General features: G+C 37.0%; 1 long non-coding RNA gene across 1 annotated transcript in view; it reads left to right on the top strand.

Annotated features, from left to right (window-relative positions):
• Window positions 1-26340, top strand: part of LOC141522290 (uncharacterized) — a 119890-nt gene that overhangs the window by 79342 nt on the left and 14208 nt on the right. The window lies entirely within an intron of this gene.

Raw genomic sequence — 26340 nt, 5'->3', positions numbered from 1 at the left:
AAGAGGTGTATAAGTTAAAAAAAAAGATGGGCTGGTTATGTGAGAATGATGAATGATAACCCATAAACAACTCATGTGGACAAATTGGTATTCTTGTGAAGACAAAAGAAATTGAAAAAGGAACCTAGATCATTGGGAGGACCCTTTTTATGAAACATATCAGAAGAACTAGGCAAGAATTACACAGAGTGTACAGACATGGATGGGTTATGATCTGTTGGAGGGAATGCTTTTGGGATATACTATATATATATATATATATATATATATATATATATATATATATATATATATATATATATACTGATGTATATACCAATACAATTGCCATTTCAGACACTTAGCTAATGGTGTGATCCTGAGGAAGAAAGTCACTTAATTAATGAGATCATAATTTTAATTGAATATTGAATTTTGAACATGGGTTCTCTACTACTCAGAAATATCTGATATAACTAATGCTTCCCAGTAAAATTCCCTTTCCCCTGCTACTTGGACTGGGGGTCTGACCAGAATAAATGAGACTTTAGTGCTGATTACAATTGTTAAAGTGGAATGAATTCCACATATGTTCCCTTACTCCATCACTGTACCCTTGCTTTCATTGTAAATCTAAACAAGTGACATTTAAGTACTGGTTGAGGCTAAAGTGTTTAGTGTTCTCACCATTTTCTTTCTCACTGCTTTTTTTTTTCCAGACAAGAGAAAATTGGAGTTTACATGTATTGCAAAGACTGTCCTTCACATGTAGTATAGGAGTGTCATTGTGCGCCTCAGTGGGAGATAGAACAGAATCTCTGACTTCCTAATTTCTGCCAGGAGGGAAAGCAGGAAGACAGAGTCAAAGGTTCTCACTCTTCTCTTCTCAGGGAGAGGTGGGACTCCTGACTGGAATGCTATCTATAAAGTGTTATTCTTGGGAATGTCTTTTTTTAGGTTTAATCCACTTCTGATTTCTGTTTCACTATTAGAGAAAGGAAGAGCACCCAAAATTTATATGCAAGATTTGACCACTTTCAAGGGGTGGCTAGGTTGCGCAGTAGATAGAGCACTGGCCTTGGAGTCAGGAGTACCTGGGTTCAAATCCGACCTCAGACACTTAATAATTACCTAGCCATGTGGCCTTAGGCAAGCCTCTTAACCCCGTTGTCTTGAAAAATCTAAAAAAAAAAAGATTTGACCACTTTCCCACCAAATACCAGTTTGATGATGAATACATATAACACTTAGCAAGGAAACCCATTTGTCAATAGCAAAGAAATCTATGAAGGTTTACAAAAGTTAATATATGCTAACACAAAGTAAAGGAGATCTCACATTGGGCAAGAGGTAATGAAAATCAATCAGGAGAATCCTAGATCCCACACAAGGGAAAGTTTAATGAAGTCTCCAGTTGGCAAGTTGGTGATAGGAGAGTGATTCAGGCTACCAGCTCCTCTCAAGTCAACTTCTTTCCACAATCTTCTTCAGCAACCTGTCATGAGGTTGGTATCTTCCATCTTCTCTCTTGAAGTTGGAAACCAGAAGGACTTGAACTTTTCTTCCATTCTTATTGTCTTTATCCTGCCCCTCACCAAAATTAGGATATTGATCCCCACCAATGAGAAGAGAATCCCATAGCAACCAGCTTTGGACCTGGGTTTACATTTTTATATGTATGTATTCTTGCATTTTTTTAATTGGAGCAGGGAGATGAATGGGTGAACCAGGGGAAAACCATGAGATAAAAATTAGAGGGTGCTCAGGAACATACTGAGAGAAGAGAGGATCAAGAGGAAGGTAATGCCAAGTCAAGAGCCCAGAGGCATCCTTTCTGAATGACATCCACAAAGAAGAGTTCTCTGTACATAATCATTCAATGTGCCATACAGAACAAGCTAAATATACTCTCTTCTCCAGGCTAAACATCTCCAATAACTTCAACTAATTCTCATATGGTAAGGATTCCATTCTTGAAAATAAGAATATAGAATATCTAGTAAATAATTATATTATAGTGTCATCCTATTTCTTTCCTGTCATTACTTCTAATCCTCTAAACTTTGTGACTATATTTCAGTTGCCTTTCCACCCTGGAGCTTTTCTTAGTGCCTATGGTCTTTTCATGCCAGGACATCTCTCTCTCTCCTCTTCTCTGACCCTCTTATCCCAGAGGTGAGTACCCCTGAGAAATTCAATTTTGAGGCAAAACTCAGGTCAACCATCCTTCATTACTCTCCTGGTTCTGCTCCTGAGCCTGACATCTGAGGGAGCTACTTTTCTTCCTCTCTCTCTCTTTCCTTCTTCCTTCTTTTTTTCCTTCCTTCCTCTTTCCTTTCCTCCTTCCTTCCCTCACTCCTTCCTTCTCTGCCTCCTCCATTCCTGATAGTCAAGGTTAAGTGACTTGCCCAGGATCACATAGCTAATAAGTGTCTGAGGCCATATTTGAATGAGTATTTGAGCAGCTGTCCTGCTATCTTTCTTCTGCTACTTTTTCAGCTCCCCTTTATATGATGTCTTTCCTAATCAGAATGCAAGCTCCTTGAAGGCAAGGACTATCTTCATTTTTGCTTTTATCTGTATCCCTAGTACTTAGTACAATGCCTATAGTAAATGTTTAATAAAAACTTGTTGACTATTTCAATATTTCAAAAATAATAGTGACGATGATTCTACAAATGTTGTTATATACAAAATAAATTATTTTGTGAAAAAATTAAAATTATTAGTTAATATATTTATTTTCTTTATTATGCTCATAATACATGATAAATGCTAGAATTGATTTTCATTTCATATTGAAGAGGAGATATAGGAAAGTTTTACTGGATGCATGGCTTATAATCACTAAAACAACATCTTTTCAAATTTCTTTCTAGCCACACAGCATTCTTCTTGTGCTTGTATTAAAAAAAACTTCTGGGGCGGTTGGGTGGCATAGTGGATAAAGCACCGGCCCTGGAGTCAGGAGTACCTGGGTTCAAATCCGGTCTCAGACACTTAGTAATTACCTAGCTGTGTGGCCTCGGGCAAGCCACTTAACCCAGTTTGCCTTGCAAAAATCTAAAAAACAAAAAAAAAAACTTCTCTAGCATGCAACCTTATATTTATCCCTTTAAATTTTGTTCCAATTTTTTTCAGTCAATTACGGCCTTTTGAGGCACTGACCCTTTTATATGGTAAACAATTTCTCTCAGCTTTGTGTCAGCTACAAATTTGATAAGAAAACCATCTATATTTTATCTAAGTCATTGATGAAAATTAAAGCATTACCATTGTTACTGGAAATTGCATGGCAAATTGCTGCTCCACTGAAAAGCTATGTGATTCAAAGTTACCAATCTTCCATTTTGAAGCTCCCTTCTCTAATTACCATTACCTGCTCCCTTATACTTTTTCCTGTTGATCTATCTCTCCTGTATTTCTAATCCATACCATCCTCCTCATAAGCCACTTTCCATATTAGACATGATACTCTTCACATTCTTTTGTGATATTGGTATAGAAGGGGCTGTTCCCTTCCCTCCCCTTCACCCAGAAACATAGACCCAAAGATTCTCTGGAAATTTCCAAGAACTACAAAGACACAGTGACTTGTTGCTTAGGACTTTGGAGAATGATGAAGTTCTGATTGCTTTCAGTCATGCAGTGACCCAGTGTTCAGTGGACTAGGCTTTTAAAAATGATGCATATGATTCCTTGATCTTTCCTCATCCAGTATCAAGGGGATACTCTTTGGTAAAAGTGGAAATAACTTAGTTCTGATATTCTCTTGACTATGATATTTGTCCTTCATTCTCAAAGAAGACCATGACATCAGGGAGGTGATGCCATGACATACACATGAATTGGATTTGAGAGAAGGGGTACTGTGCTAAGTCACCAGTCCCACTTTCTTCTCCAAAGCCATCTGGGTCCAGTGGCCAGATATGAACCAGGATGGTGGTATATTAAGTACCATTAGATGCAAGGCAATCTGGGTTATGTGAGTTTCCCAAGGTCATACAGCTAGTAAGGTGCAAATGTCCTCCTGATTCCAAGGTCAATGCTCAATCCACTGTACCATGTAGCTGCCCTTTTAAAATTGTTGAAGCTGAAATAGTCTTTAGAGGTCATTTTGTCTTACTTACTTGGCATCATGTACCTCTACTGAGGGAGAGGGAAACAATGGGTATTTCTTTACCTTGGTGTCTATTGCTACTCCCTTTCCTTTGCTTCTGTTTATATTTGTTCTTTCCTAGGTCTTAATGTACAGGCACTCCAATATCAAATCCAATGAAGATTGAAAAGTTGAGGGGTCTATGAATATAGTAGTAGAATTGCTCAGAAAAATGATACCTGTAGCATGCTCTAGAGTTGCTGATTTCTGGGATAGGGCAGCAGCTTAGTAGAAAGTCAGCAGAAGTTTGGGTTTAGAGTGGGAGCAATAAATAGTGCAGAGCATAGTTCAAATGGGAAATTCCTGATTAACAATACTGCAAAAATGGCTTTGTATACTGGTAATGTATAAATTGTAGCTTCTTCAAAGATTTAATAGGACTTATAAATTGTTACTGAATTTTAAAAGTTACTAAATCCTGTTCTATTAATGTGTATGGTTAAAAAGTGTTTTTAAATCTTTCTTGTGTGCACAAGAATAAATTGTCTGTCCCATACCTGGTTAATGTGGTATATTAAGTACCATTAAAAAAATTAAAATTTTTCCAACATAGAAGGAAAAAAATTGGTACTATGAGATTTTTGACATTTATTTTAAAGAAAACAAAAAGGGGTGGTTAGGTGGCGCAGTGGATAAAGCACCGGCCCTGGAGTCAGGAGTACCTGGGTTCAAATCTGGTCTCAGGCACTTAATAATTACCTAGCTGTGTGGCCTTGGGCAAGCCACTTAACCCCATTTGCCTTGCAAAAACCTAAAGAAAACCCAAGCAAAACATTTTCTTTTTAAGGAGGAATGTAAATATTTTCCAAATCACATGAGCTTGACCCTTTTTAGTCTTTGAATTGACTTCCAAAATGCATTTAAAAGTAGGAGGGTCATTTTAGATAATTTATATATTAATGTTGTTGTTTCTTTCCTCCTCTACCTTGAACCCATACAACCTGGAGGCAGTCTTAACGAATTCATAAAAGTGGAAAGAGAATCATACGCTAAGAATTTCACCTTATCTTTGAAAAATACATTCTCATTTCTATGCAAGGAATAGTAGCAGTAGGAATAGTAATGCTACAGCAGGAATCTCATACCTATGATAGGGCTCACTGAGTGTATTGATATTCTTTCTTTCTATAATACCTGCCTCTAAGAATCATGAGTCAGTGTAGACTCCTACAAAACTGTTCACATCATATGGCTCAAGAGGTCAATGTTATCAAACTCTTTCCTTAACAGAAGAGAAGTCTGAGGAGAAAGGTGAAAAGGATCACTTAGGTCTTGCTCTCAATAATGGAATAGCCACAAGGAGTCTCCTGGCATCTTCTGTTCAGACCGTGTGACAAGTAGAAAAGAAGTTTGGGGAAAAAAAAAAGAAAAGAAGCTTAAATCATAAGTGGTATTTGGTGAGGAGATTCTGTGGGAACCTGAAACCAAACCTAGTAAACATTTAACTCATACAACATTAGAGATGGAAGGGACCTTAGTAATCATCTGATCCAGTCCCCTCATTTTACAGATGAGGAAACTGAAGCCAAGAGAAGTCATGATCAAGGGGCAGCTAGGTGGCACAGTGGATAGAGTATTGGCCCTGGAGTTAGGAGTACCTGGGTTCAAATCTGGTCTCAAACACTTAATAATTACCTAGCTGTGTGGCCTTGGGCAAGCCACTTAACCCCATTTGCCTTGCAAAAACCTAAAAAAAAAAGAAGTCATGATCAAAGTCACAGTTACTTAGTTTCTCATGCCTGAATTCTCTCCCTCCTGATCTCTGTCTCTCCCTCCCTATGATTATCTTCCATTTATCCTGTTATGTATCTGGTTCATAAATAGCTATTTCCAGAATATCTTTCTCATTAGACTGTGAGCTTCTTCAGATAAGGGACTGTTTTTTTTCTATTTTTCTTTAAGGAGTTCCTGACAGACACTTAATCAGTGCTTGTAGACTTGACCCAATGTTAGAACTCAGATCTTCTGATTACCAATCTCTTTTCTGTTAGTTGATCATGATTATTTCTCCAATTTTTCTTAGTTTTGTCTTTTCTATTTCCTTCCCAGTTTCTGATCCATTGTAAATCACAAGTCATCTATTTGTATTTGTTCAGTTGATTTTCAGTCATATTCAATTGTTGGGTTATCCTGGCAAAGATACTGGAGTAATTTGTCATTTCCTTTTCGAGTTCATTTTACAAATGAGGAAACTGAGGCAAAGAGGGTGAAGTAACCCCAGGATCACACAGCTAGTAAGTGACTGAATTCAATTTTTAAACTCAAAGATAAGTCTTCCTGATTAAAAACCCAGCCCTCTAGTCACTGCATCATCTAACTGCCATATAGTTATTATACTCCATACAAAAATGCCCATTAAGGGACAACTAGGCCTCCTTTTAAGCCCTTTGGCCTTCATATCTGATTTTTTATTTTATTATTATTTTATTTTATTAATCTGTTTTATTAGTCTTTTCCAGTTCTAGGTGCATAAAGTGGAATTCTCAGATCAATAATGGATTCAATAATGGAATCTTTCTTGAAGAAAGAATTCCTGACAGGATGTTGTAGTTAATTCCAGTAGCAAAGCTCTAAGAAACCAGGTTCCCTCAGAATCAAGCCCAAGGAGCACTTTGGACTTGGAACTTGAAAGAATTGTATTATATAGGAATTGAGATGATATGCATGGTGGGGAATTCTGCCCTTGTCCCAGGTTTTGGAGAAGGAGAGGTGTTATTGTTGCACCTTTGAAATAAATATTCCCTTGTATAAGGAGACTTGTTAAGTGGTTAAATGGAAATGAGATACAGAACAGTCCAAAAATGGGGAAAACAACTGAACTGGAGGAAAGGTAAAATGTAACATCAGACCTGCCACCAGTGTAATTATTATTACACTAGTGATTCTGAGACAATGTATTCTAGACATAGGCAAAAGTCAATACAAAGACGCAAAAATTATCTAAAAGGTTATTTGTAAGGAACAGTAAAGGCTAGTTTGACAGGCTCCTGGAGTTCATAAAGGGGAATAACAAGCAATATGCACAGAAAGGTAATATGAGGCTGGATTTTACTACATTGGAAGATTATGCCTTCTCAGATTATGCTCCTAACCCTCATTAAAAGGAGATATTGCTTCTTTCTTGGTTAGGTAAAGGAAAAAATCAGCCTAAGATGATAGAGAGGAAAAATAGGGAGGAGGACTAATTACATAGTGTTGAAGAGAATCTGGAATGGTCAAAATAGGGAGAGACCTGACCCATTCTCTGGTTAGCTTGTTTATTAGATCTTTGTTATCCCAAGTTTGGGGTTTTGGGGAGGGTACATTCTCTCTCTCTCTCTCTCTCTCTCTCTCTCTCTCTCTCTCTCTCTCTCAGCTTGGCTCTAGAAGATCTCTTCTAGATCTGAAATTCAAGGATAACTACAAACCAGCTCCCTTTATTTGATGCTCTTTTCTCCTCTACGCTTTCTTACTCAACTCCTCATTCTTCTTCCCTTCTCTTATTCTTTCTTTCTCCCCTCCCAACAATCCCTATCATTCTCTCTCCTTTATCTTTCTTAGTCTCTCTCTTAGTCTCTCTCTCTCTCTCTCTCTCTCTCTCTCTCTCTCTCTCTCTCTCAAAAAAAAAATCTACAAAGCGATTAGATTTGCAAATGAGTGAGCAGGAAACTGGGAACAAAAGCAAACCAGAGCTGAGGAGAGAGCAGGTATAATTACTGTAATTAACTCAAACAGCAGGGGCACATCCCAAGTCGGCAGCAAAGCTGAGAGACTCTGCAGGGGAGGGACAGAGAGGAGCCAGGGGGGATAGCCTGGCCCTCATCTGCATTGGAGGGATGTCTGGGATAGTCTGCTAGCTTGATTGCACCTTCTCTGTCCTCCTGGGATTAGATTCATTGAGGTCCAATTTTGACTCCCACCCAGGCCCACAGATGAGCCATAGACGCAGAAAGAAGCACCTCTTTCTCAGAAGATAAAACCTACTCTTAACAGTTTTATCCCTTCTCATTCCAGTTCCAGTGAGCCTGTTTTTTTTTTAACCCTAATTCAAAGTGATCTCAGGAATTCTGAGGAGGTGGTTGTCTATCTGGGGTTGAGTTAGGCCTCAGATGAATTTTTCTCATCAGGACTTTGAATCTAGCTGTCTCCCAAGTTTGGAAGAGTTTAAAATTCAGCCTTTCCCAATGGGCTCTATTTTTAATATCTAGGATTCTTTTTACAGAGGAAATGTCTAGGATCTTTTCCAGTCAAGACCAGAAGCTATGGAATTAGGAACTTGCCCACAGGATATCAAAGTATTTTGCAAATGTAAACTCCTCTATTGAATCTTGATACTCAAAACTGAAAATATTTACCTTCTATACTGAAATATTCTGTTAAATTTCTCTATCTCATCAATGTGATTATTCCCTCCAATTCTACTAATCCTGGGTAATTTTTATAGATGGCTTCCTACAAGTTTCACATTCAACATTATGATGATTTTTCTGTCTTTTGATAGTGGTAGTATACTAAGGGAGGTCCCAGGCTGCCCATTGGTTATCTTGCTCTCATCCTCTTATTTTTTTCTCATTCATTTCTTTGATGACATCCTTTATTACTCTTCTCCTTTGAGATTCTCTCTTTGTAATGGGTCATAGCCTACTCACTCATTGTATATCTTTCCAATGCCCACTGAGTGATATTTATCTTTAGTTAGACAGAGGCTGTAGTGTTTGATGGACCACAGTCAGACAATCTGGAAGAATACTGTTGTCAAAAAGATGATACTTTGTTTTAGGAAAAAGTTTAGAGTCTTTAGAAGAACTTTGCAATTTCACAAAAGAAGTCCAATACATTTTTTTCTTGCTTAATTCTGAGTAAAATTCATTGTCCATATCTGTCCAAGGTATATAAGCATTGATGAATGAACAATGTGAGTCATCCATCCAACTACATATCAGTCTCTAGATAACAGTCATTCTGTTCTAAATTCTCATAATACTTTGAGCAATTTTTTTTAAACCATTCTGACCCCCATTTTACTCATTCTGGAAGGTAAATGAATTGAACTACATAGGATTATATATTTAAAGGGATATTAGAGGTCATTGAGTCTAGTCCCTTCATTTTATAGTCAGAACTTTGTTCAAATCTTTCATGAATTCATCATACTTAACAATTTATTAAAGTTACTTGTGTAATACCTCTTTCTACTCAGTGGGAGATAACCTTGAAATCAGCCTGATGACCTAGAAGTACTGCTTAATATAAGGTCACATTCCCATAGATGGGACTCTTGCTTGACTGAAAGAATACTAAGTCATAATACTACACACCTAAGTGAGGGGGAAAAGTTTCTTCAGAATTTATTGGAGGACAGGTTTAGAATTTAACAGACAGAGCCTACCCTGGAGTCACAGATATGTGGGCAACTGAATAGTCATGTCCTTCTGGATACATGGGCAGGAGATGTTTGAAGCTTTTCTTCAGGGCAGGCCCATTGAATATGATGCTGTATCGCATTTATGCACGTGTTTTATTTCCTTCACTATCTTAGAAACTTGTTGAGACAGTGAATACATGCATTTTATCACTTAGTCTTGCTTTATCAATTTGGTGAATTGCTTATAGTGAATTACCTTATAGTAGGTGATGAATTTTGTTAAATGAGTAAACAAAAGATCTTTAGGAAATTCTCAATTCCACCAGTCTCTTGAAAGATATGGACTTTTTAATGTCTCCCCCACCCAACAGAATCCTGGAACAGAACTACCACCTTTGAGAAACCTTTTGAATTCTTAGAGCTCTGTACCATTCATGCCTTGCAGTATTTGTGGCTATACATTGTTCTTGAATTCCTTTTTTCTAGTATTTCTTATTTTAATTTTTGCAATATTTTATTTTCCCCCAATTTCACATTAAAACAACTTTTAGTTTATGTTAGTTTTTTATTTTATTTTTTCTAATTATATGTAAAGATAGTTTTTAGCATTCATTTTTTGTGATATTTTGGGTTCTACATTGTTTTTCCTCCCCCCCCCCCCCAGCGTGCTCCCCTTAGACAGTGAGTAATCTTACATAAGCTATACATTTACATATGTTGGGCTTTTTAAGTTTTGAATTCCAAAATTCTATCCCTTCCTCCCCTCTCCCTGGACAGTAAGTAATCTGATACAGTTTATACATATGTAATCATATAAAATATTTCCATATTAGTTATTTTGTAAAAGAAAATTTGAAAAGAAAGGAAAGAAGAAAGAAAAGAAGAAAGGAAGAAGGAAGGAAGCAAAGGAAAGAAAAGGAAAAGAGAAGGAAGGAAGGAAGGAAGGAAGGAAGGAAGGGGAAAGAGCATGTTTCAGTTTGTATTCAGACAATATTAGTTCTTTCTCTAGAGGCAGATAATATGCTTCATCATGAATTCTTTGGGATTGTCTTGAATCATTATATTGCTGAGAATAGTTAAGTTATTCATGATTCTTTATCATACAATATTACTGTTTATTGAGTGCAACGTTCTCCTGATTCTGTTCACTTTACTTTCCATCAGGTCTTGTAAGTTTTTCTAGGTTTTTTTTTTTAATCATCCTGCTTCCCTGAAGAGATCATGAAAAAGGGCAAAAACATCACTTGCACAAAAATATTCATAGCAGCTGTCTGTGGTGGCAAAGAATTGGAAATTAAGCAGATGTCCATCAAGTGGTGAATGGCTGAACAAACTGTGGTATATGTATGTCATGGAACACTATTGTTCTATTAGAAACCAGGAGGGATGGGAATTCAGAGAAGCCTGGAAGGATTTGCATAAACTGATGCTGAGTGAGATGAACAGAACCAGAAGAACACTGTACACTCTAACAGCAACATGGGGGTGATGATCAACCTTAATGGACTTGCTCACTCCATCAGTGCAATGATCAGGGACAAGTTTAGGGTATCTGCAATGGAGAATACCATCTGAATGCAGAGAAGGAATTGTGGAGTTTAAACAAAGACCAAACCTTCAATTTAAAAAAAAAGTTGTCTTATGTACTACATAATTTTTCTATTGCTAATATTTTATTCCTTTCTCAAGGATATGTTTTTTCTCTCAACACATTCAATTTTTATCAATGCATAGCATGGAAACATGTAAAGATTATCAAATTGCTTTCTGTGGGGGGGAAAGGGGAGAAGGAAGGGAGGGTGGGGGGAAAATTGTAAAATTCAAAACCTTACAAAAAAATCATAGTATATACCACAATTATATATAATTGGAAAACAAATAAAATATTTATGTAATTAAAAAAAGAAAACATCTTGCTTATCATTTCTTATATTACAATAATATTAAATTTCTTTTTTTGTTGTGTGGGGGTGGATTGTCTTCTCTTTCTCAATTAATGCAAAGTCTTATATAGATAGGGAATGAGGACTTTTTACTTTTTGTGACTGATAGGATCCAGTACAATTGTTAAAAATGTGGGGTGGCTAGGTGGTGCAGTGGATAGAGCACTGGCCTTGGAGTCAGGAGTACCTGAGTTCTAATTCAACCTCAGACACTTAATAATTACCTAGCTGTGTGACCTTGGGCAAGCCACTTAACCCCATTACCTTGAAAAATCTAAAAAAAAAAGATTTGTGGAGTTGAATTGAATTGATTAAGTTGAACTCACATTTCTTTCAGATGGGCCCTCTTTTTCCCTCCCAAAAGCAGAGGATGCCAGATTCAGATTGGAATTTTTTTTAATCACTCCTTTTATCAGGTTCCTTCTTTCCCTCCTCTGTCCTACAGGATTCCAATTAGATTACAAGAACTAGGATAAACTGTTTTGAGAGAAGATTCTTCCTTTCTTTTTCTGAATTTTTTTCCATCTCAATCACCAACTAGGAGAGACTTTGGCATCACAAGCTGGTGGGAGTAAGAACCTTACCAAGCTGACAAAGGGGTGTATTCTTCAGAACAGAGGCCTGTTTGTTCCTTTGCTGCTTCTTAGAAACAACTGTCTGAATATGAAAACTCCTGAACATACCCATAAGATAAATTAAAACATTATATACAATTCATTCCACAGTTTCCTTAAATAGTAATCTCTTCTAGCACATTTAATGATTCCATTTACAAAAATCTGATTTATTCTCAATGAGGCAAGGATAGGACTATGCTTCACAGACTTCTTGTGAGGAAGAGAGCCTTATTCACTTTAATAGTAATATTAATGATAATAATCACTAACTTTATATAGTGTTTTAAGTGTTTGCAAAGCCTTTGACACATATCATTTCATTTGATTCTCACTACAACAATATGAGATAGATGCTATTATTATTCTTATTTTACAAATGGGGAAACTGAGATTGAGAATTATTTTTATTTTTTGGAGGCAAGGAGGGTTAGTGACTTGCCAAAAAAAGTCACACAGCTTGTGTTTGTGGAAAGATTTGAGCTGAGGTCTTTCTGATTCGATGTCTAGTATTCTATCCATTGCCAAAAATAATTGTCAGTGAACATGGGGTCAGAGCACCTGGGTTCAAATGCTTTATCTGTTACTTATTATCTTTATATCTTTGCTTTTCTGTATCTAGGTTTTTGTAAGATGAGTTGGACTCTGACCTCTCAGATTCTTTCCAATTCTAAAACCCATATATATATATATATATATATATATATATATATATATATATATATCTAACAGTAGTAGTTCATGTTGTCATTATGTAAATGGAGAGACAGCCATACTGATTTAGGGATCACATAGAAATTACTTTGCCTAGGTCAGGAGACCTAAAATTGATACTAAGATACAAAAAGTATAACTTATCCTCCTTTCACCCCAACTAATTATACTTTATTATTCCTCATTTCTCAAATGTGTAGATAGTATTTCTCTGGTTCTTTTTATACTCTGTGATCATGGCTAATTTCTTTTTTTTTTTTAGGGTTTTTTTTTGTAAGGCAAACGGGGTTAATGGGCTTGCCCAAGGCCACACAGCTAGGTAATTATTAAGTGTCTGAGACCGGATTTGAACCCAGGTACTCCTGACTCCAGGGCCGATGCTTTATCCACTATGCCACCTAGCTGCCCTAATTTATTTTTTCACTTAAAAAAAGTAGAGGGAAAGCTAGGTGGTGTAATGTATAGAGCCCTGCTTCTGGAGTCGGGAGGACCTCAGTTCAAATTCAGCCTCACATCTTGACCCTTGGTAAGTCACTTAAGTAGCTTGAGTAAAGACAGATAGGTGAGGGGTGATATTTAATATCTTAGGTCTTGGGGCGGCTAAGTGGCACAGTGGATAGAGCACTGGCCCTGGAGTCAGGAGTACCTGAGTTCAAATCCACCCTCAGACACTTAATTACCTAGCTGAGTGGCCTTGGGCAAGCTACTTAACCCCATTGCCTCACAAAAAACCAAAAACAAACTAAAAATATTTTTAAAAAGTAGAAACATAAAAATTAATAATATTGTTTAAAATGTATCCATTTAGGGGGCGGCTAGGTGGTGTAATGGATAAAGCACCGGCCCTAGAGTCAGGAGTACCTGGGTTCAAATCCGGTCTCAGACACTTAATAACGACCTAGCTGTGTGGCCTTGGGCAAGCCACTTAATCCCGTTTGCCTTACAAAAACCTAAAAAAAAAATGTATACATTTTCCTACTTGTTACTTCTACATGAAGCATGGAGCTGGTGGTGATTGTGGAAGGAAGCTTTGCTTCAAAGGCAGTAGGATCTCAAGAAGTACATCTCTCAAGAAAACTGTTTCCCCTTAGTGGATCCCCTGAGGGGTTAGAGGAATCCTCTCTGTCACTGGTTTGAGCCCACACCAGTTATGTCCCTCATTTGATAGAGGACAGTGACTAGCACTCCCTTTTCATTTTACTTCTCATCAATTAACATAAAAAATTAATAACATTTTATTTTTTCCATTTACATATAAAGAAAAATTTTTGAATATTATTTTTTATTCCTATTTCATGTAAAGATAATTTTCAACATTCATCTTTTTTGTAAACTTTTAAAATCACATTTTTCTACCTTCCTTTCCTCCCTCCCTCTTCCCCAGGAGAGTGAGTAATCTGATATAGATTATACAAGTATAATCATATTTAACATATTTCCATATTTTTCATAGTGTGAAAAAATAATCAGAACTAAAGAGATAAAAAAATGAGAAAAAACATAAAACCAGCATAAAGACAAATTTTAATATTCATTCAATTAGTTCTTACAAAGAAATTTCAATTCAAATATATAGCAAAAACAAATGAACAAATGTTTTCTCCAATACATTTGAAACATTCTTGTCCTCACTACTTCAACATCTGGTGGAATCATATAGTATATGTAGATGCCACCAAAGTCATGTCCAAATGTGGAATAGTGCCAAGTTAGTTCTTCCAATGGGCCAAGATTAAAGATAGCTATTTGCTCTTAGAGTATCATACTAAACTTGGAGTCAGAAGACTTATAATTGAAGTTAGGACTCTTCTATTTCCTTAGGTAAATTGTTTTACCTCAATAGTTTCAACTATTGGGAAGCTAGGTGGCGCAGTGGACAGAGCACCAGCCCTGAAGTCAGGAGTACCTGAGTTCAAATGTCACCTCAGACACTTAATAATTACCTAGCTGTGTGGCCTTGGGTAAGCCACTTAACTCCATTGCCTTGCAAAAAAACTAAACAAAAAAAAACAAAAAATAGTTTCAACTATTTTAATCCTATGGAGTCCAATCTGTTTATCTTTCCAATGATGAAGCCCAGTAAGAATAGTTAAACAACTTGCTTAAGGCAACAAAATGAGCAAACCACTTAATTGCCAAGGGCCTCAGTTTCCTCACCTGTAAAATGGACAGTTTCTTTTAGATGACCTCAGGGGTGCAGTGGATAGAGCACTGGCCCTAGAGTCAGGAGGACCTGAGTTCAAATGCAGCCTCAGACACTTAATAATTACCTAGCTGTGTGGCCTTGGGCAAGTCACTTAACTCCATTGCCTTGCAAAAATACAAAACAAAAAGAATGGATCCATCAGATGACCTTTGCCCCTTCTCAACTTTAAATTTATAATTCTAAATGTTGTAACCTTCTGTAAACTCTAAGTTTCTTTTATTATTTGCTTTTATTTTTTTAGGGTTTTTTTGCAAGGCAATGGGATTAAGTGACTTGCTCAAAGTCACACAGCTAGGTAAAGTGTCTGAGGTCAGATTTGAATTCAGGTACTCCTGACTCCAGGGCTGGTTCTCTATGCTTCTTTTAAAAATTAATTAACTAATTTTTCTAATTATATGTAGTTTTCAACATTCATTTTCGTAAAGTTTTTTTCTCCTTCCTTTCTTCTCTCCCCCCAGCCCCATGATAACAAGTAATCTGACTTAGGTTATACATACATAATCATATTACTCATATTTCCATATTAGTCATACTGTGAAAAAAGAATAAGAACAAAAGGAAAAAATTAGAAAGAAAAAACAAAAACCTTAGCTGTGTGACTGACCTTAACCCCATTGTCCCACAAAAAAAAAAGGAAAAGAGAACAAATTCTTTTAGAATTATTTTTGATCACTGTATTGTTGAGGTTAAATCTGTCATAATTGATCATCACACAGTGTTTCTGTTACTGTGTACAAGGTTCTCCTGATTCTGCTCACTTCACTCAGCATGAATACATATAAGTCTTTCCAGGTATTTCCTGAAATCTTCCTGCTCATAATTTGTTATAGAACCATAATATTAAATTATATTTATAGACCAGTCATTCTCTAAGTAATGAACATGCTTTCAATTTCCAATTCTTTGGGAGCAGTTAGGTGGCACAGGGGATAGAGCACTGACCCTGGAGTCAGTCAGACCTGAGTTCAAATTGCAAATTGCAAATTGCTTTCCAGAAAGGTTCTGGATCAAACTATAAGCTTCTTGATGACAGGGACTTTTCCCCCATAATATCTTTGTATTATACATATTCATTACATTGTAATCACCTTAGAGTTCACAAGGTCCAATCCACTCATTTTATAGATTAGGGAACTGAGGACCAAAGAAGTCAAATCATTGGACAACAATCACATAATTGCCAATTCAATGCTCTTTACTCTCTTACATTGTCTTGCATTTAGTAAATATTTAATACATGATTGTTATTAAATTTCATCAGATTCAGTCTGACTGCTGTACCCCTTTTTTCTACTATATTACCACCTAACATAAATAAGGGTATTATTTCAGAATGCTTTGACAATCAAATGCTAGTTAAATTTATAGTCACACACATGCACAATCATGTTGGAGTTTTGGAGAGTGCACTGGAGGCCAAGTGAACCAAAGCATTTCAAAATTGAAATTGGAAGAGAGTGGAAGGTCCCTTAGGATATGGACACCAAATTTATTTAGAGCTCTATCAATAATGGTGTCAGTCTTATGCTGTAACTAATAGCCTACTGGTGTGTGTGTGTGTGTGTGTGTATGTGTGTGTTTTAATGCAAAGGACACACATGCTGAAATATTCTATGTATGCTGAAGTTTTATAAATTCAATTGCAAATTTTTTAAAAAATTGAATAACATTTGAATATCCATTATTTAAAAGAGATTAGGGATGCCATGCCATAGTGGGTAAAGTATGGTATGGGGAGTCAAGAATATCTCTGTACAAATTCTTACTCTAATTCTTATCAAACTATATGCCTATGGGCAAATCATTTAAATTCTCTGAACTTTAGTTTCCTCATCTGTAAAATGGAAATTATATGTCAGGATCTCCCTGGATTGGTTGTTGTGAGTTCAAGTCATTTTATTATTCACCTATATAGTGAATTCTTTCATTAGCAACTGATACTTTTTAATCTCCCTGAAATGGACTTATTTTCTAAATTTGAATTTATGTGATGTCAGTTTTTCTTCCTTAAAGGGAGTACATTTGAATTTTGCACAGCAGTGTGAAGTTTCTGTAGTTGGTTCCACAATTCTAGGTAAGCTGTCCCTTGTCATTTATTTTGCCAAAGTTGCATGATTAATTATAATTGCTTATCTCTGTAAACTCCTCAAAGGCAGGAATTCTAAGGAGATAATTCAATTCAACTCAGTCAAGTTCAGTAAGCATTAAAAGGTTACTATGTGAAAGGACTACTGTGTTAAGAGCTGTGGAATACTAGAATAAAATGGATAAATCTTTGGTTTTGTTTTTTTTTGCAAGACATTGGGGTTAAGTGACTTGCCCAAGGTCACACAGCTAAGTAAGTTTTAAGTGTCTGAGCTCAAATTTGGACTCAGGTCTTCCTGACTCCAGGGCTGGTGCTCTATCTACTTGGAAAAATTTCTGTCCTAGGGGAGGCTAGGTGGCATAGTGGATAAAACACCAGCCCTGGAGTCAGCAGTACCTGGGTTCAAATCTGGTCTCAGACACTTAATATTACCTAGCTGTGTGGTCTTGGGCAAGCCAATTAACCCCATTGCCTAGCAAAAATCTAAAAAAAAAAATCTCTGTCCTCAAAAAGCTTATAGTAGAGTATAGCTCATAAAGAGATAAGGAAAGAAAAGATAATCTGAAGAAAAAGAAAATAGGAATAACTAGACATCAAGTATAATATAAAGAGTTAAGAAACCGAAGGTTCTAGTCCAGGTTTTTTCTGCTAATTAGCTTTGTAACTAAATCATCTTCCCTCCTTTTACATCAATTTCCTCAACTGTAAAATAAAGTTGTTGATCTAGATGATCTTTTAAGTTCTTTCCAACTCTAATATTCTTTATTCTGTTGGGAAATTTCTCAGTCTAGGTTTCTGTAGGTTTCAGGAGAAGTTTCACCCACCAACTAACTGGCTCAAAGACTAGAGATTAGGGGCAGCTAGGTGGCACAGCGGATAAAGCACCGGCCCTGGAGTCAGGAGTACCTGGATTCAAATCCAGTCTCAGACACTTAATAATTTCCTAGCTGTGTGGCCTTGGGCAAGCCACTTAACCCCATTTGCCTTGCAAAAAAACCTAAAAAAAAAAAAGACTAGAGATTAAATAAAGTGAATTGTTGTTCTGTCATTTTTTCAATCATGTCTGACTTTTCATGATCTCATTTGGGATTTTCTTGGCAAAGGTACTGGAAAGCTTTGCCATTTCCTTCTCCAGCTCTTTTTTCTTGCAAGGTAGTAGGGGTTAAGGGACTTACCTAAGGTCACACAGCTAAGTAAGTATCAAGTGTCTGAGGCTAGATTTGAACTCAGGTTTCCTGACTCCAGGACTAGTGCTCTATCCACTGTGCCATCTAGCTGCCCCTACTCTAGTTGACAGATGAGGAAACTGAGGCAAACAAGATTAAGTGATTTGCCCAGGGTCACACAACTAGTAAGTATCTGATGCTGGATTTGAACTAAGGAAAATAAGTCCTAATTTTAGACCTGTCACCCTAGCCATTTTGCTACCTCACTGCTCAGTAAAGCTAATAGCCAAATTGAAAATTTATTTATTGATATCCTAAGGACACTGTTTACTGGTAACAAGAACTCTAGTTACCTAAGGAACAGTCTTGGTTATTATAGGTTTGTTGGTTTCATTTATTTTAGATTGGGTCTCCTTATTTTGCACAAGATGGAAGTATAGCAACCACTCATAATGTAATCCCATTATCAATCAGCTCAGAAACTTAGACCTGTTCTGCTTTTTCCAAGTTGGCCATGGGGTGGCTAGGTGGCACAATGGATAGAGCCAGGAGTCAGGAGTACCTGAATTCAAATTTGACCTCAGACATTTGATAATTATCTAACTGTGTGGCCTTGTGCAAGCTACTTAACCCCATTGCCTTGCAAAAAAAACCCCCAAAAAACTAAAAAAAAAAAAGCTGGCCAAATTTTCCCCTCCTTGAGCAATTTGGTGACCTTCTACTCTCTTAAATTCCTTATATCAATTTTTTGCCTTAATATACAAACTTGGTTAACCTTAGTCTTATTGCAGCTCAGAACTCCTAAACTCAAGTAATCCACCAGTAGAGACTACAGGCTGCATCAAAAGATTTAGTATTTATATAGCTTTTCTGATCCATTTAGACCATAAACCAATGAGCAGCATCCTGCATCAATGTATGACTAGTATATTGTTGTCCCATAAAAAGAAAACTAATTTTTGGAGTTGATTTTGGTTTCCTTAAAGGAAGGAGCAATAGTTTGTGGATTTCAGTGCTTGTTCAATCAGACTATTTGTGCTCTCACTTCCAGCTTGTAGTTCTTGCAGATGGTTGACAGGAAAACCCTTCTCACAGGAAAGAACAAAATTGACATTTTAGTCACACAATATGTTTCTAAACTGGTGTGTCTTTTCTCTTTTCACAATTATGCTTCATACTTTCTATCTTCCCATAGTAACAGTGTACAGGACTTTGCTCTCATTAGACATTTGACAAATGTCTATTTGATAATCTGATTTGCCTCCTCTGAGACCCTGCAGTAATTCAGAAGGGAAATAACAAGTTGTTTTCCTCAAAAAAAATGTTTATCTCACAAGAAAAGCTTACAAGCTGAGACTTGGGGGCAATGTATGAGAAATCTTTTTTAGCATTTGGATGGAGACAGGTTTATGAAATTTCAGTAATTCTCTTCCCCATAAGAGGATATCTAAGCAGCTAGTACCATAGTGAAGAGAGCATTGGACTTGGAGTTCAAATCTGACTTCAGACATTTACAATCTTGTATGACCCTGAGCAAGTCATTTAACCTCTGTCTGACTTTGTTTCTTTAGAATAAAATGGGGATGGATAAAGCATCTGCCCTAGAGTAAGGAAGACCTGAGTTCAAATCCAGCCTCAGACACTTAATATTTAGCTGTGAGACCTAGGGCAAGTCACTTAACTGCACTGCCTTGCAAAATCCCCCCCAAACCCCAAAACATGCTAAAATGGGGCTAATAACAACACCTACTTCCCAGGGCTGTTGTCAGGTTCAAATGAGGTAATATTTATTAACATCAGATAAGGAAGACACACTCCTTGTCAGAGTTGATTGGTTTTGCTTAAATGTTGTTTATGTTACAAAGGAGGGTTCAGAACTGGGAGGGGAAGTAAAATATTTAGAAATGATATTCATGTAAAAACAGAAAATATCAACAAAACTTTTTTTTTGGAAGGAATATAGGTTTTGCAACTTCCTAGTTAGGTGAGGACCTGCCACTTTATTTTATTGTTGGAGAGACTGAGACATGGGATAATGCATGGAAAAATTTTAAGAAGAGGAAAAATGGAGCAAAACCCTGAGTTGTCCCATTTTAATACTTGCAGGACCTAGAACTGCTAACCAATATGCTGTCAGTTTCTCAAAGCTATTGACCAATTATATCAGGGAGAGACTCTCTCCAGGATATCCTCTTAGCCAATCTGTTGTGAATGTTCAGGAGAAACAATCCCTTTCACCTTTTCAGTGGTTCTAAAAGTACATTTAGTTTTAAATTTCTGGGTCTTTGCAGGGTTTCTAGAGTTTATGGGATGATTTTCATCCAGGATATAACAAGTCTATAGCATATATTTTTTTCCTCTCTCCCCTATCTTACTACTTTCTCAATAGTCATTGGGAGATAATCAGATGAGAAAAGGATTTTTTTCCCTACATTAAAAAAAAAACATATTCAGGTATTTTTAGCAAGAATCTGAGACACTTGCAAGCTGCTAAAAATAGGTCTGTGTTAATACAATCAGAGTGAACTTGCCCAATGCACTTAGGGATAAAATAAATCAATTCAGATCTAGTATTTCAGACATTCTCTCCAGAATGGCACTGGGGAGCTTCCATGAGAAACAGTTATAGGCTTTTCAAATATGATGTTAGTGGGGGTGAGGTCCCAGGCATGGACATAAGTCTCTCATTTGACTTTTGCCCTGATTTTCTTCTGAGTGCCTTTCATTTGCCTGGAGATCCTAGGGGTACATATTTCAAATGAACTTTAGATTCCTAGCTAGTCTATTAGTCTATTACTTGCTGAATTTTAAGTTTCTTGATGAGAGGTCACAGTCATTCATGTCTTACAATCTGTCATAGAAAGCCCCAAGCTTAAGATATGGACATGGCAGGTATTAAGCATTTTTAAAATTATATGACCATTAAAAAAATAAAATAAAATAAAAAATAAAAATAAAAAAAATTATGTGATCATTGAACAGTTGTGTGGAAATCTTTCTAGACTGTCCCTTACCCCTATTTCTGTAGTATTTTGGTTTTGTTTTTGGTTTTTGCCAGGCAATGGGGTTTAAGTGGTTTGCCCAAGGCCACACAGCTAGGTAATTATTAAGTGTCTGAGGTCACATTTGAACTCAGGTAGTCCTGACTCCAGGGCTGGTGCTCTATCCACTGCACCACTTAACCACCCCTCTGAAGTTTTACAAAGCTGAGTCTGTCACCCAGTGTATCATTAGAAAAAGCATGGGGTAGGGACAGCTAGGTGGCGCAGTGGATAGAGCACTGTCCTTGGAGTAAGGAGTTCTTGAGTTTAAATCTGACCTCAGATGCTTAATAATTACCTAGCTGTGTGAACTTGGGCAAGTCACTTAATCCCATTGCCTTGCAAAAAAAGAAAGGAAAAAAAATTGGGAAAGACATAGAATATTGGATTTAAGAAGACCAAGATTCTACCTTAAAATGATAAATGTCAGTTCCTCTTACTAACATATTGTTTTCCAAATGTTTTAAATGTTATGCATCTTAAACTACATTATAAAGACTTTTAAGGTCATTTGGAGGCCTTATTACATTAAAAATAGCACTGATATACAATAGATATTTAATAAAGACTTTTTCTTTGGTTAAGGCAACCCCATAGTAGAAAGAAAGCGTTCAAATCCTGACCCTGCACTTATTAGCTTTATGATCCTAGACAAGTCAGTCAGCTTTTCTGCAATTCAGTTTCCTCATTTGTAAAATGAGAAGGATAATACTCAAGTCAATGAGCATTTATTAAATGGGAAGGCACTAGCATTTAGGGGGATTGGAAAAGTTTACTGGGAGTATGTGAAATTTTAGTTAGGATTTCAAGGAAGCCTCGCTATGTGAGATTTTAGTTAGGATTTCAAGGAAGCCTTGTATGAAAGGGGTTTGAACACCAAAGAAAAAATTTGATATTGAATCCTAAAGGTGATGGAAAACTACTGTACTAATTAATTAGGGAGGTGACAGGGTCAGATCAGAGCTTTAGGAAGATCAATTTGATAATTGAATGGAGGTTAGAGTAGAGTAGGGAGAGACTTGAGGCAGAGTGATTGACCAAAGGATCAGTGGTCCTGACACAAAGTGATGAAAGACTGTGCCAGGGTGATGGCAAGTCAGAGATGGGAAAGGTCTAGAGTAGAGAGGCTGCAAAGGTAGAATTGGCAGGATTTGGCAACAGATTGGATATGGGGGAGCTGCTGAGGGATTGTTGCAAATCTAAGAGTATTTTAGCAAGGGTGTGTTGGTAAATGGTTAAATCAATTCCTTAATACTAGCATTTCTTCAGTGCATTCTCTCTCTAGTGAGTTTATTAAGTATATATATATATATACATTTATATATATATATACACACATGTATGTGATATGTGTTTAAATATATACATGCATATATGTATTGTAGTTATTTTCTTATCTATAATACATATTATTGTGGATGTATCAACTTAAATCTATATATTTATATTCATATATCTCTATTTCTATCATTGATCTAATAATCTTCTATCATCGTTATCATCTGTCTAGGGTGATCCAAAAGTTATGGCACAGTTTTAAACTTAAAATTTCACTAATACTTTTGTGTCATGCTGTATGTGTGTGTGTGTGTGTGTATGTATGTATGCACACAGAGAGACTGAGTGACTTGCCCAGGGTCACAAAGCTAGTGAAGAGTCAGGATTTGAACTTAGGCCTTGCTACTATAAGACTACCTCAATCACCAAATAAGTCTTTATTAAATATCCATCATACACTCACACCCACACTCATATACACACTGATCCATTGTATTTGTGTATATGTCTCTCTTTCTCTACACACACACACACATACACACACACACACACACACACACACACATTGTCAAAGTATAATTTTGTCAAAACTATATTCCTGAGGGGCAGCTAGGTGGTGAAGTGGATAAGTGGATAGGGCACTGGCCCTGGAATCAGGAGTACTTGAGTTCAAATTTGATCTCAGACACTTAATAATTACCTGTGTGGCCTTGGGCAAGCCACTTAACCCCAGTGCCTTGCAAAAAAAAGTCTAAAAACCCCTCCCCCCCATATTCCTGGGCGGCAGCTAGGTGGCACAGTGGATGGAGCACCAGTCCTGGATTGAGGAGGAACTGAATTCAAATCCAGCCTTAAAAAAATTACTTAACTGTGTGACCTTGGGCAAGTCAACCCATTGCCTTGCACAAACCAAAAAAAAAAAAAATTAAAAAAAACTATATTCCTGGTCAAAGGATGATTTTCTTAGCTATTTTGAAGAATGAAACATGTCCTCAAGACTTAGAAAGAAATGTTTGTCCTCCCCTCCTTGTACTTTAATGCAGGAAAGAGTGAGTTTTCCCATAGATAAGAGAATGTACAACCTAATAGTATGGTCTCCAGGAAGGTTTAAAGTTCTGTCTTTTCTTGTTTATGTATAGATAATCTGATCTCTCTTTGCTCCAGGTGGTCATCTTGGTTAGATAGTCTCCACTTATAGGTTTTACACATCATCTTGGAGGTTTAAGGTAAATCCTAGAGAATAAAACTTCATGTCTACCTATATGTTCTATCATTTTATTTCAATCCTATATTGCTATGGTTTACAATACACATAAGCTCATATATGTATAAACAACAAATACAAACTAAGTGGAGGATTGGAGAGTACTAATAGAGTTAATTAAAGTTCTGTGATCCTGGAAATTCTCTAGTGCCCTTATCATGACTCTCTAATTAAGAAATCAATAAATATTAATTAAGGGTCTACCCTGTGTCTGGAGCTCTCCTATGGTTTGGAGATACAAGAAAGAGGCAAAAAAAAATCTTTTCCCTTAAGGAGCTTATAATCTAATAGTACTTTAGTGATCTACCTTCATAGAGTCATAGATATAGAGTTAGAAGGGATCTTCAGTGTTCATCTAGTCTAACCTCTTTTGGCAGATGAGGAAAGAAGGCCAAAAGAGGCTGAGGGACCTAGACTGCTTTTGGAACTGAGTTTTCCTTGATCTGCATCCTTCCATGCTTCCACAGTTCCAAGCTCCATGAGGGAAGAAATGATGTCTTTTAAAAAATCTTTATCCTCTCCCAGTGCCTTGTTTCCTACTCTACACAGTAAAGATGCTGAATAAATCTTTGTTGAATGGAACTCACTGTGTGAGTTGAATTGTACAAATATTTTCATCTTCATGCTATTTTTGTATTTTATTTTCCTCAATCACATGTAAATTTTGTCAACATTCCTTTTTTTTAAATTTTGAATTCCAGATTCTCTACCTCCCTCCATCGCCTTTCCTCTTCTAAGACATAGATTATACTTGTTAAGTCTTGTAAAACATATTTCCATATTAGCCACGTAGCCAAGGAAAATACAGAGAGGAAAAACCCCCAATAACCTAAGAAAAATGAAGAAAGTAAAAAAAAGTATGTTTTGACTTTTTTCTGTTATTTCTGTAGAGGTGGATTCATCAAAAATCCTTTGGATTTGTCTTGGATCATTGGATTACTGAGAATAGCTAAGTCATTCAAAGTTGATCATTGTACAATATTGTTATTATTGTGCACAAAGTTCTCCTGCTTTGACTCACTTCTCTCTCCCTCTCTCTCTATATATATACATACATACATATACATATACATATACATATACATATATATATATATATATGAGAAATTAGGCCCTAGTCAGACACTTAATATAATTCCTCCTGACTTTCATGTTTTCCTTGTAATCCTAGCTGCATTTGTTTTGCTTGTGCAATATCCTTTTAATTTAATGCAATCAAAAATATCTATTTTATATGCTGTAATGCTCTCGACCATTGGTTTGTTTGGTCATAAATTATTTCCTTATCCATAGATCTGACAGATAAAATATTCCATGCTCCCCCAGTGTGCTTGTGTTATCATCCTTTATGTCTATATCATGTGCTTAGGAGAGCAGTACATTTTTTAAAAATTAAAAAAAATTTTAAAATTTTTCTTTAATTTATTTATATTGTTTATGAGTGAACATAATACCCCCTCCCCCCAAAAAATGAAAAACCTCAAGAGAAATAAAGTGAAAGAAAGAGAAAAAAAATGAGATCCAGTCTGTATTCTGATACTATCACCTCTGTCTCTGGGTTGGATCACATTCTTTATCATAAATCCATCAGAAAAGTTACTCCCATATTTTTCCACAGTTGCTATTGCTGATTGTAATTCCCTCTCTCCTTTCCTCCCCATTCCCATTTATTATATTTTCTCTCTCCTTTCATTCTGTTCTTCTTCAAAAGTGTTCTATGGGGCAGCTAAGTGGAGCATCTGACAGAGCACCAGTCCTGGGGCAAGGAGGCCCCAAACCTACTTCCCACCCCAGAGACCCAGCAGCCACCCAGGCAGGTGGTCCCAAACAGGGACCTTACAAGGACACCACCTTTCGAAAAGTAAAAAAGAAAATGTGCTATATCTGACTATCCTCTCCTATGATCTACCCTCTCCTCTATCACCCACATCCCCCCTCCCCTCCCCCTTTCCCCTTCTCTCCGTTTTTCTCTAGATGTCTGTTGGGGGCGGGGGGAAGAGGCTTGGCGGTCGCTTAGAGGGGGAAACATAATCACCTTATAAGGGAATGTTACAGAACTCGGCCCCTCATTGAGTAAGAGTTCATGGGAGGGAGGACAGAGGGGATAAAAGGGTCTGCTGAGAGGTTGGGGGAAGCGGGAATGTGATCACAGAAGAATAAAGACTCATGACCCACCTCAGGCGCTCTGTCTGGTTCTTCCCCCATCAAAGAGTGGGGGCCGGAGGTACCCCGAAGACTCACCACGCGTTGGACTGGTGAGTAAGAGGACGGACTAGCATAAAGAAGCCGGCGTTGTAAATAAAAACCCGGCAAGTGGTGCCGAAACCCGGGACCTGATTTTGCTAGGGAACGTCTGAATCCGCTGGTCGGATTCTCCAGACAGCCTCGGTCGTTTCTGACCGGGAGGAAGGAGAGGGCGTTTACTCTCAGATATTGCCTGAGGGACATATCCCTATTGTGTTGACTATGCTTTCTTTCTCTCCCCTTTCTCCTTCTGCTCTAATCACGCTCCTTGCCGTGCTGGCCTGTCTGATTGTGCCCTGCTT

This window comes from Macrotis lagotis, chromosome 4, assembly GCF_037893015.1.
Source record: "Macrotis lagotis isolate mMagLag1 chromosome 4, bilby.v1.9.chrom.fasta, whole genome shotgun sequence".
NCBI classification, from domain to species: domain Eukaryota; kingdom Metazoa; phylum Chordata; class Mammalia; order Peramelemorphia; family Peramelidae; genus Macrotis; species Macrotis lagotis.
Note: the sequence above shows the minus strand (reverse complement) of the source record. Positions and strands in the feature narration are given on the sequence as shown.